The sequence below is a fragment of the Megascapheus bottae genome, chromosome 26, assembly GCF_031878675.1.
Source record: "Megascapheus bottae isolate mThoBot1 chromosome 26, mThoBot2.hap1, whole genome shotgun sequence".
NCBI lineage: Eukaryota > Metazoa > Chordata > Mammalia > Rodentia > Geomyidae > Megascapheus > Megascapheus bottae.
This window is the reverse complement of record NC_143534.1, coordinates 12,017,927-12,029,110: the sequence shown is the minus strand read 5'-3', so window position 1 is coordinate 12,029,110 and position 11,184 is coordinate 12,017,927. Positions and strand designations below refer to the sequence as shown.

Sequence of the window (11,184 nt, the reverse complement as noted above, 5' to 3'; positions counted from 1 at the left end):
AATGATATGGTATATATAGATATGTGGATGATAGATATGTTTGTAAATAGATAATGTAGATAGATGATAGATTACAGATGATTGATAAATGTATACATAGATAAATAGGAAGGTAGAAAAATATAAACAACTTTAATAAACACATACACAAATAATGATAGATAGATAGATAGATAAACTTACAATGATTAGGGTTTGTCAAAGTGATCCAGGAGGATCCTCCAGTGTACAAAAATGAATAAGTAAAATAAAAGCTATGGGAATACAATCCAAAATATAGAAGGAATATTCACAAGGATATATTGACATAAGTAATTACATAAAATAAGTAAATGGGAAAAAAGAAGATAAATGTCTCATGGAGAATGCTTTATGGTGAGACATGATTCTCATAAAAGGATCCTCATTCTTTACCTGAGTAGGGTGAGCTTTTCCTAAAGGTGACAACTTTACAGTGACGAGCCAAAACAAACACTACCACAGCTAGGTCATCAGTCCTTTGGGGCAGTAGATGAGGATGGTGACACAGCTTGTGCTTGAGTAGTCATTCAGTTCAACACAAGCTTTGGCTTCTGTCCAGCTGAACCTCTTGTAAGAGCTCTTGCGTTCTCTAGTTTTCCATCTCAGCACATTACTGCTATGACCACAGCTCCAGCTTTCTACCCACACACCTCAACATGTTAACTCACTAAAACAACAATGCAGCCTGTCATTTGAAAAAATGTTCAGAAAAATCTTGGCAGACATTGAGAGAGAACAACAGACTCAATTAACCTTGTTTGTACGGGCAATCTTCCAGATTTGAAAGACTCTTTTCATCCAAGGGTAGATAAATAAAAATCATCACAGAGATTCTGAAGACGTATTGCCACATAAAAATTAAAAAAAAAGATACATAGAATGATTTCAAATTTAGACAGGATTAATCACAAGAAAACAAAATTTAAAAAGCAAGTCTGCTTTGTTTCTATTAAGAGGTAAGTGACATGATCTCATGACACAATTAGTAAGTGCTCCAATGATGACTTACAATAGAAAAAAACCAGACATATCCTCTAAAAAATATAGAAAGAAAGAGAATTAAAAAATCGTAAAAAATTATCAACGATGGGGGTGGGGGAAGGGAAATGGGGACCAAGACATGAGAAAGGGTATCAATGTATGTGAAGTAATGCACCTCCTATCTGGCAAATGTCATGTAACCCTTCTATTAATGACAATAAAAAATATATGAAAATAAATTAACAAGGAATGAATAATTGAGGGTGTGAGTTGGGCATGTCCATGTACGTTTTACATGAACAGAAATGTTATAGAACAGTTTCTTTAGTACAGCCAATGGATGGGAACAAAAATCATAAAAATGTAGACAAAAAGAGAGAAACTATTCTATGGCACAAACTTTTAAGAATCAATATGTATAGTGCTTTCTCCAACAGCACACACACGAAAATTGGAACAACATGGAGAAGATTAGCATGGCTCCTATACAAGGATGGCATGCAACTTCGTGAAGCATTCCATGTTTTTATGCAGTCATTACATTCCACACGGACTGTGTAAAACATGAACGATGTAACGTGGGTAAAATAGGAGGATAAACAGGGGTGATAGTGTATAAGAAGTATTGTCCTCATAACCTGACTTTTGAAACTATAACCCCTTTGTACAACTCCTTAAAATAACAATAAAAAAGAAAGCAAAAAAGGGAATGAAGATATATATGATATAGAAAATAGACTGGAAAAGCCTTCAGATGCATGGAAAAATAAGGAATAGTACTTAAAAGATGGAAGAAAGATATTGAAGGTAAAAGGTAAAAATGGTGATTCTGGAGAAGAAAAAAAGAGATTGTTCATATTTCAAATAACTGATTCTAGGAAAAGGAAGAGAAAATTCCAAATTCTGTGTCTTATGACGTTGATATATTGTTGAGATAAAACATGATAAGATTATATTTTAAAAAGACTTTACAGGTCACTTTCACTTATAAGTACTAATATAAAGAATATAGAATATATTAATGGAAAGAATCCATGTTGTAAGGTGGCTGAGGTAACACCTGCATGTCACCACATTAATTTAGAATAGAGGGATTGCTGTGCAAGAAACCTCCTCTCAAAGATCGCTAGAGCAATCCAGATACTAGTGGCTCACGCCTGTAATCATAGCTACTCAAAAAGCTGAGATCCGTGGAATAGCAGACCAGATCTAGAAGGCAAAATAGTTTATCTATAAAAATGATGAGCAAAAAACTAGCCTGGAGGCATGTCTCAAGTAACAGCACCAGCTGAGCAAACAAGCCTTGGATTCAAACCCCAGTAGTAACAAAACTGTATCTAAATAAAAATAACCAAAGAGAACTGAAGGCATGTTTCTAGTGGTGTAGTACCTGCCCAGCAAGCATGAAGTCCTGAGTTCAAACCCCAGTACTCCAGAATTGACAACAACTCAGCAGCAACAGCCACCTTCATGCAATCAGATTGTGTTTTGTAAGGATCAATTCTTATGACAAAAAAGAAAAAGAAAAGAAAGATCCCAGCTCGCTCTACAAATCACTGACTCCAGGTCTAAAGAAGAAAATGTTCCAAGATGAGCCAGCCACATCACTTTCTGGAGCTGATTATGGTTGTTTTTTATTTAAAGGAGTTTGTGATATTCATAGAGTGAGTTCAGTCTCATGTCAATAAAATGATTGTACTAAGTTGGGTTTATTTCTGAAAAAAAAAAAGAACCCCACAATGGTTCAACTGTGATGAAAACAATCAATGCAATCAATATGATCTACAACATCAGCAGAACTGAGGGGGAAAATAACTATATAATCTTCTTAATTGACACAGAAAAACAGTGGACAAAATGTTACACCCTCATGCAAAAACGCTCAATAAATTGGACATAACAAGAAATTTCTGCAACATCATAAAGCCTATCTATGAAAAGTGCAATGGTAACATCTCATTCAATAGTGAAATACTAAAAATTTCCCCCCAAATTCCAAAAGTAAACAAATTTTGCCTTTTCCATTCTTGCTGAAACTAATGGTAGAAGTTATAGCCAGAACAATTAAGTAAGAAGTGAAACAAAAGAAATCTAAATCAGGATAAAAGGAGTAAAATTACCTTGCCTAGTAGATGGCATTGTTACCTCAGATAAAATTCCAATGGTTCAAAAAGTGTTTGCCCTACTAAACTAATTTAGCAAACAGCAGGATTAAAAACCAGCACATAAAACACAACAGTGTATGAACAAGAATATTTAGAAAATCTTTTTTTCAGTATCTGAGAAAGAACATTAAAAAAATCTTTTCACTTAAAGTAGGATCAAAGGAGTAAAACGCTTATAAGTTTAGAAGCTAAATCTACCTGCCAAGGTGATCTCAAATAGTGTAATTCCTAAAAAAGGCAAAATTCAAAGTTTGGCAAAATAAAACACGAGGAAGCAGATACTCCAAGGAAGCAAGCTGAGGGCAAAGAGAAAAGAGGAGAAGAATGAAGAGGAGAAGAAGGCAAGAAGGAAATCAAGAATCAGGAAGCAAGAATGTCCTGCAGCAATAGGAAGAGTGAGGGAAGGGGTGGGGAGGGGAGGGATAGACGAGGATGTTGAAAGAGATGGCATGGATTGAGATCTATTATATTCATAAACTGCTTTGTTTAAGGCCACTCCTTTTAACTTCTTTAAAAATAATAAAAAGGGAAAGGGAATGCAGAAGAAAAGTCAAAGAAATTAGCTTGACCAAAGAGACAAAAATTATTGTACTATGAAAACAACTATAAAAATAATAACAAAAAACAAGCCAGGTGCTGGTGGCTCACATCTGTAATTATAGCTACTCAGGAGGCTGAGATCTGAGGAGCATAGTTTGGGAAGCCAGCCAGGGCAGGAAAGTCTGTGAGATTATCTCCAATAAACTACTCAGAAAAAGCTGGAAGTAGAGGTGTGGCTCAAGTGATAGCACACTAACTTTGAGCACAGGTAGGCTCAGGGAAAGAACCCAGGCAGCCCTTAGTTCAAGCCCCAGGACTAGCCAAACAACAATAAAAGAAAATAAAACAATTACAGAAATAAATTGAAAACATAAATGAATGGGGAAGCAGGCTGTGTTCATGAATTAGAAGACCTACCATAACTCCATTTTTCATAATATACAGATTTAGTGCGATTTCTGCTACTATCCCCCGAATAATAAGAATACAAATTAAAAAAAATCTATCCTAATTCCACAATCTAATTCCGATAGTAAAAAAAAAACCCTATGAATCCCAGATTTTATATGGATTCTCAAGGCATCTCAAATAGCCTACATTATCTTGCAGGGAAAAATCTTGCAGGTTTCAAAATTTGCAAAGCTACAGTCACATAAACAGTGTGTTAGTAGCACAAAGATAGACATTCAGGTTAGTGGAATGAGAAGAAATCTTAGAAATGAGTCCTTACATTCATGGTGAAGTGATTCTTAAATGACATTGCCATGAGCAAGAAACAGATGGCTCTGCAATGGATACAGAACCACTTGTATCTTTTCTTATAGTACCATTGTATACTATGTAAGAGTGTAGATATTGACATAGGACAGTTTACTGGACCAGAGGTATAAATTTCATTGTACCCCTTCACTGTGCCTTACCTCATTTTTATCTTGGCTAATTGTATAATTGTAGGGAATAAACAAGAGACAAAAGAAATGAGGGAGACAAGCTAGAATCACAGCCTGTGTAAGCAGTTCATTTTATGGCAGATAAGGGGTGTCTGCATCTCAGAGATCACAAAGTGATCCTTAAATTGAGGCAAAATAAATCATATTCATCCTTTAAGGTGTTACCTCCAGTTATTTGTGTATAGCTTTAGAAAAGTAGCTAGGGAAGGGCAGGTTCACGTGGCCTCAGGCAGGGCTTGGAAAGGAACTGGTGGGTACCGGACAAAATGGTATCATAAGACTGGCAGATATGACCAGACAGGGCCATACAGAAAGTCTGAACAAGTAAACTGCTTTGCAAAAAGGGAGCTGTTGGCTAACAGTTAGCAACCTATTCTCCCAACAGGAGAGGCATTTGCACACATGAGCAAACTGTTATCTGCATAAATTGGATTGCAAGATCTTTCTTAAGCACACAGTGAAGGAATGTAGTGGCTTAAGGTTTTATCTCTCTGGAATAAACGGTCAAATAATGTTGACACAGGTGGCCTCAGTTCTTAGTCCCCAAAGATACATCATACTGATGCAGGCTATTTAAATACGCACATGAATCTGCTTGCTTTTATACCTGGCTGTCTTCCACTAAACTATCTTTAATAGCATCCTGAAATAAGAGATGGAAAGTATGCAGTCATATATTAGTCAAACATATGAGTGTTCTTTCAAATTTTTGCACTATAATTTTCTCCCATGGAAGAGCAGAAAGGCTAAGAATGCACTGGAACCTTAGAGTTATGATTGTCTGCTCATCCCAGCTCTCGAGATGCTGTTTTGTTTTACAAGGAATATAGTGAGATATTTATTTTCTACAGCATCATAACACAGCCGGAACCAAAGATGGAAATACCTGGGCAGGTGTTCAGCCTCATAGGGAAGGACATCACAGGATACGAGCACAAGCGAAACCAGAGTTCAATCACCCCATTCTAAGGAGTCGGGTGAAAGCTGGAAAATGGATGAAGAAGGAAGAGTTAACAGTGGGGGTTAGACTCCCATGGCTTGAGAAATAACACCAATTCCATTCACAGGAATCTTTAAGTAGCAGTGACACCATACTTCAAAATGTCATCTACTAGGAACAAAAGCAGCAGCAAGCAATGACTTAGAAATAATCATTATCATGGATTTTATTTCCCTTCATTGCTGTTTCATGCATATGGAATTGTATCATGTTTAGTCTTTAGTGCTTGGCTTTTTTTTTTTTTTTGCCAGTCCTAGGGACCGAACTCAGGGCCTAGGCACTGTCCTTGTGCTTTCTCAAGGCTAGAGTTCTACCCACTTGAACCACAGCACCACTTCCAGCTTTCTCTAAATATGTGTTACTGAGGAATTGAACCCGGGTCTTCATGCATGCTAGGCAAGCACTCTACCACTAGGCCAAACTTCAAGCTCTACTGCTTGGTGTCTTTTGATCCATATTGCATTTGGGGTATTTCTGCATATTGTTGCTCATTGACATTGTTGTTTATTGTCATTGATATCATACATTGCATTTTGTGAGTATGTCACAATCGACTCAGTTATTGACAGGGTAGGCATCAAGTGTTCATAATTTTGAGCTGTTACATGTAATGCTGCTCTGAACATTCTAATATCTTTGTTATTGAACAGATATGCTATGTTCTATGGACCCCACTACCAAAAGAAGGACTGGTGAACATACAATTAAAACAATTCTCACACAATTTTACTAAGAGCTAGGAAAGGTGATATACCAAGATAGAAGAGAACTGAATGGATTTTCCTTATTCTTATAATAATATTAGCTATTAGTGTCATGTTTCCATACATATCTCATCTGCACTTCTAAAAAAAAAGCTAACAGCATCTTTTAGTGACAGGGGAGCTAATATTTTGATCTATAAAGCAGCTGTTACCTTTGTGTCACTATTTTTAATTCTTCTGAGTACTAAGTTTAGACACAAAGCCCCGAAGCATTATTGTAGATTGTATACATGTGTCATTTTCAGTTATTTGAGTGCGAGTTTTCAAGAGCTCATTGAACGTATTTCAATGTCTACGTATTTAGCCAGTCTATACAAATCATTGTCTACTAAATCCTTTCATTTCTCAGGAAATAAAGTCGCATTACCTCTTCCCCTACCACATATCTCAGGGCCTCACACACCAACAACCTTTCTCATGTTTCATCTACAGACAATAATATTCTGGTATGAGTTGATTCCTGCTCAGAAGAGTCAATTGCTTTTTGAGTTTTAAAATGCCCAGTTGACCAAGGTTTTTCCTTGTCACCTTGCATGCAGGCCGACCTTTGATCTAAAGGGACACAATCCTGTCTCATCCTGATTGGCTGGTGGCTTCCCTCTGGCCTCTCTAATTTGCATGGTAACTAATGTAAAAGGTAGATGCTGTATTTCCCAGCCACAGGAATAGCAAATGCAGAGGTGTTGGAAATGCTGTCATAGTTGTCTGTGGAAGTCTCTGTCAGCTTTTTCCAGAAGAAGGTAACAGCAGGAGCTTTTTAGAATGTAACTTTAATTACAGTGGCTGAGCAACCGGCAAAAGCGGTGGATCTGTTTATGATACACCTGCCAAGGATAATTGGAATGCCTCAGGACAAGTGTCCCATAAGTGATGTCACCCCCTATAGGTGCCAGCCAGCAATTCTTCCTTTCCTTCTTTGTCTCTGTCTCTTAAAGACATTGCTGGTCTAGCTACCCAAAGAGAGTAACTTAAAAGAAAACTTACCATGTTCAACAAAATGTGATAAACTTACTAAGTGTAGATACAGCCAGATGCTTCCACCTTTCACGATGGGTTAGAGAGGGCTAAGTAAAATGAAATGGGGTGGTTCTCTCCTTTTCATGGTAGGGTTATGTGGGGGAGGTTTATACTCTGTGACCTTCAAATGTCTAGCCAGATAATGAAGTCTGAGCAAACTAACCAGCAGATGGCAATACAAACACTTCCCTGAAGCTGTCTGATTGTCTGTTACATTTGTTATAACTTTAGGTTGTCCAAAGACTAATATAGTTTTGAGATAAGGAAATATTTAAATCAAATAGAAGAAAGCAAGCAAATGTTGCCTATTAATGTTTCTAATAATCTTGAAAGGTAATAAAGTTGTTCTTGGATCTTCAGGTATTGTATGTTAGATGACACTCACCGGGCTTTCAATCCCCCATTTGTTTGGTTTGTTTGTTGTTGTTTGTTTGTTTCTTGTGCCAGGACTGGAGTTTAAACTCAGAGTCTTGAGCACTGCTTACAGCTAGTGCCCTTCCATTTGGGTCACACTTTCAGTACTGGCTTTTTGCTGGTTTGGTTAATTCATGATAAACATCTCTTGGATTTGCCTTTCCAGGCTAACTTGGATTTCTTCAAAAAAATTATGTTTTCATTGACTCCAAGTAGTTTAAGCTATGCAATCTTCAAATATCAGCCTCCTCCATAGCTAAGATTACAAGCATGAACCACAAGAGTCCAGCCCCAAATTTTCCTTTCATTTGTTTTTAGGATGTAATTGACACAAAATTAAACTAGATGTCCCTTTTTAAATACCTAGTGTTTGCCATTTTATATAAACACTATGTAGAATTTAGGCCAATAATGTTAAAATTCTTGTTAAAACTTTGTGTGTAGTTGACGTTTGTATAATACAAAATGCCTATAAAACATTTCTAAAGTCAATTTTCAAAATGTATCAGAATTTTATGCAAAGATACTCACATGAGAAATGTATGTATGGTCAATTTTCAAAACGTATCAGAGTTTTATGCTAAGATACTTACATGAGAAATGTATGTTTCCTGCTTTAGGGGTTGATTTATGGTAAGAGAATAATTAATGAAAACAAATGCTCTGTTCTCAGGATACTGGAGGGCTAAATAAGTTTTGATGTTGCTTCTATCTTTTTTTCTCTTTAGTTGTGAAGCAAGCAAATTTCTTTGGTAATTCTTGTTCGACTGTGCTTCAAAGAATACAAATGGAAGGGATTGAGCCAATAGTGGATATAGCAAAACCTTCTCTAGACTGAGGATCACTAATCCAAATTTTGAAATACAAAAGTCTCCAAAATCCTAAATATTTCAAGTAGTGACATGATTCCACAGGAAAATAGTTCACATTTGGACTTATATTTCTTTCAGATCATCTCTATCTTGCTAGTCACAATAGGCACAGCAAATGATATTATATAAAAGTACTTTTAGTCCATGTTTTTATGATGTATATGAAGCAAATTTTCTGTTTAGGCTTGGATCCCTTCCTCTGGGAGATGTGATCATTCATATGCAAATGTACTAAATTTTTTTTAAAAGCCAAAAATCTGAAACATCTCTACTCTGGAAAATATTTTGGAGAAGGGATATTCATTCTGTAATATGAATTATTGACCAGTTATAGAAAATCAAATGCAAAAAATTATTATAACTTCATTTTTTTTCTTCTCATATGTTCTGACAACTCATGCACACCAGGGAAGCAAGGGGATATTGGAATGGGTAACAGATGAATGATGGATGAATCATAAATTGGATTGTGTGTTGGTTTATTTAATTAGTTCATTAGAGTTCTCTGGAAATATCTAGGCACTGTGCAGAATTAATATATACAAGACTATTTAGCTGTCCAATTAGGAAAACATAAATTAGTCACATCATCTCTGCTGTAAAAACTATATCTGCCAAACAGAATTAAACAAATGGAAGGATAATAAAAATAAATGTTTTGCAATGCGTTCTGAGTGCCCTGTATCCAAAGGCAGTGAATCTTAAAGGAAGTATCCTGTAAGGTTTATGAAGCAGGCATACTTCTTACAGATAGCTTGTTCCCATTCGAAATAGTGAGGTTCACCTACATATTTCAAAGTGTCACTGAGAAAACTTTATCGACTTGTTGACTCCTGGGGACAGTGCCGGTCCTGTTTCTTAATTTATTGATTTGTTGATTGATAATGTGAAGAGATCTTTTCAACAGAAAGGTTAGAAGGTTATATAAAAAATGTATGGTAGATACATGAAAATTCTGAAGCTATTTGTTTCTGTACAAGGTTGGTCATCTCTTTAGTTTCTGTCTGTCTTAAAAGATGGCAAAGTGGGGCCGGGAGTTTGGCCTAGTGGTAGAGTGCTTGCTTAGCATGCACGAAGACCCGGGTTCGATTCCTCGGTACCACATTAACTCACAGTTGAATGCACCTTATGACAAATGGGATGGTCTCTGAAGGGTGCTTTTCTCATTCAGTAAACAAAACCTTTCTTTCCATTCTTTTCACTTTCACCAAGAAATCACTGGCCCCAAGTAATCATGGAATCTAGACTAACAACAAAATAAGATAACGTTTGCATCGCCTGTACAATGAGTCCTGCTTTGAAACTATTGTTTGTTTATATATATATATATGATCATTTTGAAGAATATTAAAAATGACATGACTACCCCTCCGGATGAAAAGACTATGGATTTGAATACAGTCTTTGTTTCCAATTACCTGGGAACCTTGAATACTGGATTGTGTGCTCTCATTTGCAATTCTCACATCCTATGATTTCAGAGCCCTGGAAATGTCTGTCACTGGTCATACCACCTGGTAGATAGACTGTGGTCCTCAAGCAGAACAGGTGCTACTCATTCAGGATTAGATGAATCCCTGCATGGTTCTGGCAAAGGAACAAAGGGAAGTCAGTGAATTAAATAAAAATATTGTCAGACATTCAGGATCCATTGGTGGGACATGTGGCAGTGTGCGTGCGTGTGTGTGTGTGTGTGTGTGTGTGTGTGTGTGTGTGTGTGTGCCTGCACACACATTGGAATGGAGGCAACTAGCTATTCTAAGCATCTATTGACAATATTAGGAACAAAATTTAGTTCTGTGCACAGCTGTGAAGAACTCTCATTTAATGAATGCCTAACTATATTATCCCATGTACCTGAAAATCCACCATGGGGTGTCTCTCATTTACCTGAACATTTAGTGATTTCTTTGCTTATCATTTCTTCTGTTGTATCTCACCTTTGGATTTGTTGAGATACATTCTTTTAGGAATTCAAATCTACTTTTGTCTGCTTGACATGTTTTTGGTCAACATTGTCCTGGATCTATAGGACAAGCTGGAGGGAATTATTGATGGGAAGTTACTTTCATTCTTTGCTTGGAAATCATATGTTCATTACTTCATTCTCTCATGGCTGTTGCTGTGGAAAAAAAAGTTGTTCCCAGTTTCATAGTGACTTTCCTGAAGACAGTCTCTTTTATTCAAAATATTTAGAGATCTTTTTGGGTAAGTTTTCTTAAATCACTTTTTATTTCATCAGTATTTGAAAATTCTCAGTCATTTTTCCCTTTTAAAATTCAAACTAGAGGTACATTATATTTTATTTTGTCCCATTTCCCATGTACCTAGTTCCTATATCTTTTTCTATGCTACATTTTGAGTAGTTTTTCTGTATGTTTCCATTATCTTCCATTATTTAGTTGCATTATATATAAATACATAGTTATATTTTCATTATATATTGTATTAAGATTTGCT

At 36.2% G+C, this 11,184-nt stretch overlaps 1 non-coding gene across 1 annotated transcript; it reads left to right on the top strand.

Annotated features, from left to right (window-relative positions):
* Positions 1 to 1,423: 1,423 nt before the first annotated feature.
* On the top strand, positions 1,424 to 1,530 carry LOC150045957 (U6 spliceosomal RNA). The gene has a single exon (XR_016532777.1). It is a non-coding gene; the product is annotated as a U6 spliceosomal RNA (small nuclear RNA).
* Positions 1,531 to 11,184: the final 9,654 nt, after the last annotated feature.